This window comes from Dromiciops gliroides, chromosome 2 (assembly GCF_019393635.1).
Source record: "Dromiciops gliroides isolate mDroGli1 chromosome 2, mDroGli1.pri, whole genome shotgun sequence".
NCBI classification, from domain to species: domain Eukaryota; kingdom Metazoa; phylum Chordata; class Mammalia; order Microbiotheria; family Microbiotheriidae; genus Dromiciops; species Dromiciops gliroides.
This window is the reverse complement of record NC_057862.1, coordinates 635679089-635681507: the sequence shown is the minus strand read 5'-3', so window position 1 is coordinate 635681507 and position 2419 is coordinate 635679089.

Genomic DNA, 2419 nt, shown 5'->3' with positions numbered 1-2419 from the left:
ACCATGTCAATCTTCCTCCTTCCCTCCTTCAATAAACTCCAGTCTGTCCCTATGACCTCTGGGATCAAATAGAAAATCATCTGTTTGGCATTTGACACTCTTTATAACCTGGCCCCTTCCCAGCTTTTCTGTCTTCAGAGGCTTTATTCCTATCCATTCCTATCCCTCATACCTGGAAGGCTCTCCTTCACCTCTTTGATTTCTGGCTTCCTTTAAAACTCCTGCCTTCTGCAGAATGCCTTTTCTAGGCTCCTCCAGCCAGTAGTGCCCTTTTCTTCTTTTGTAGGTATCCTATAACTACCCAGTTATTCACAAGCTGTGTCCCCTGAGAGCAAGGACTATTTTTTGCCAATCTCTATGCCCACTTTAATAAATACTTGTTGATTGACTGACTGATGGGCTGACTCCAGCCCTAAAGCTTAGGATGTTTCCCTTTGTTTTTGTGAGGCAATTGGGATTAAGTGACTTGCCCAGGGTCACACAGCTAGTAAGTGTCGTGTCTGAGGCCAGATTTGAACTCAGGTCCTCCTGAATTCAGGGCCAGTGCTCTAGCCACTGCACCACCTAGCTGCCCCTTCCCTTTGTTTTTGTAAATAAGGGTGAGAAATAATCTTTCCCCCTTCCTGATAGATGAGTCTTTGAAGTGTCCATTCTTTACAACATTTGGAAGTATGCATTCCTGGCATTGATCAGAACAAACCTTTTAAGTCACAAGGGCCATCAACCCACACTGGAAAAAAAACAGCTTGTCTGTTTAAAGAACTATTTAAAGCTTGGCTTCCAAAGGCAAACTGAGTGCTAAACTCAGATTATTATAAGCATCTTCATTTTCTGTTTTGGGAAGAGTTCAACAATTCGTGTGTGTGTGTGTGTGTGTGTGTGTGTGTGTGTGCGCGCGCGCGTGCGCGCTTTTTGTGAGCAGTAGCTCCTTTTTAAATACTGCTGCTGCTTTGGGCAGAACTGTTAGCAGCCTGTGGTATGTTACATCTGTCCTTGATATTTCAAATATTTGGCCCAGCTTAATGGAGAACTCTTTTTTTCTCCCCACAAACTTTGAGTCATGTATTAAATACTAGCCTGGGATTAAGCTCTGGAATATGTGGGAAAACAAATATGCCTTCAACTATATTTAAACTTCACCAGTAGATCCAAATGAGAGGCAGTGACACAATCCCTGAATGTCACGGTGGTAAATTTAGGACCCGAGTTCAGATCCAGTCTCTGCCACGTACTCCCTGTATGACCTTGGAAAAGTCACGCTCCCTGGATCTCAGTTTCCTCGTCTGTAAAATGAAGGGGTTGGGATAGATGGTCTCTTAGGTCCCTTTCAGCTTTGGACATATGAACACAGAATGTGACTGTTTCAGGGAACCACAAATATGTTGAGACCTTCTCTACATATTTGGGGGAGGAGGGAGGGCTTTGTTTTCTTTCTTTTTTAAATGGAAGAGAAAACTAAGATCCAAGAGAGTGGAATGGCCAAGGCCACAATCCAATAAACACTGAAACTGGAACTGGAACCTATATCCTATCACCTTAAGTTCAGTGATGTCAGTAAGAAACCCCAGAGTTTATCTAGTCTGATCCATCTGTACCTAAACATCAATCTCCTCTATTCATCTTTTGGGGGGGGGGCGGGCAATGAGGGTTAAGTGACTTGCCCAGGGTCACACAGCTAGTAAGTGTCAAGTGTCTGAGGCCAGATTGGAACTCAGGTCCTCCTGAATCCAGGGCTGGTGCTCTACCCACTGTGCCACCTAGCTGCCCCCTCGATCTAATTATTAAGAAGTTCTTGGTTTTTTCCTTACTTTGAGCCAAATCTGTCTCTGTAATGTTCACCCATTGCTCCCACATCTACCATCAGGAAGCATGCTAAATATGTCTGAGCCTAGAATTCTACATGGTAGCCCTTCAAGTATTTGAAGGGAATAGCTATCATCCCTTTTCCCACCATCTCTTCTTCAGACTAAACACTCTCCATCTCTTACTTGAATGCCATATTCTCTGTCTCCTTCACTATCTTGACCACTCACTTAGAGGAACTCCAGCGTATCAGCTTGTCCTTCTTCAAATGTAACATCCTAAACAAAGGGCCATAATCCCAATGCTTCTGCAGAGTCAATCAGAACCATCTCCTCTCTTGTTCTGCGCTCTCTCTCTCTCTCTCTCTCTCTCTCATGTTTACTTTTGAGTTCCCAATTCTATCCCTCTCACCCTCTTTCCCTTCCTTTCCCACTCCCTGAAACAGTAAGCGATCAGATATAGGTTATACATGTACAATTTTGTAAAACATTTCCATATTAGTCTTTTTGTATAAGAAGACTCTAATAAAAGAAAAAAAAATGAAAGGTGGTGAAAATAGCAAGCTTCAGTCTGTGTTCAAATAGTATCGGTTCTTTCTTTGGAGGTGAATAGTGTG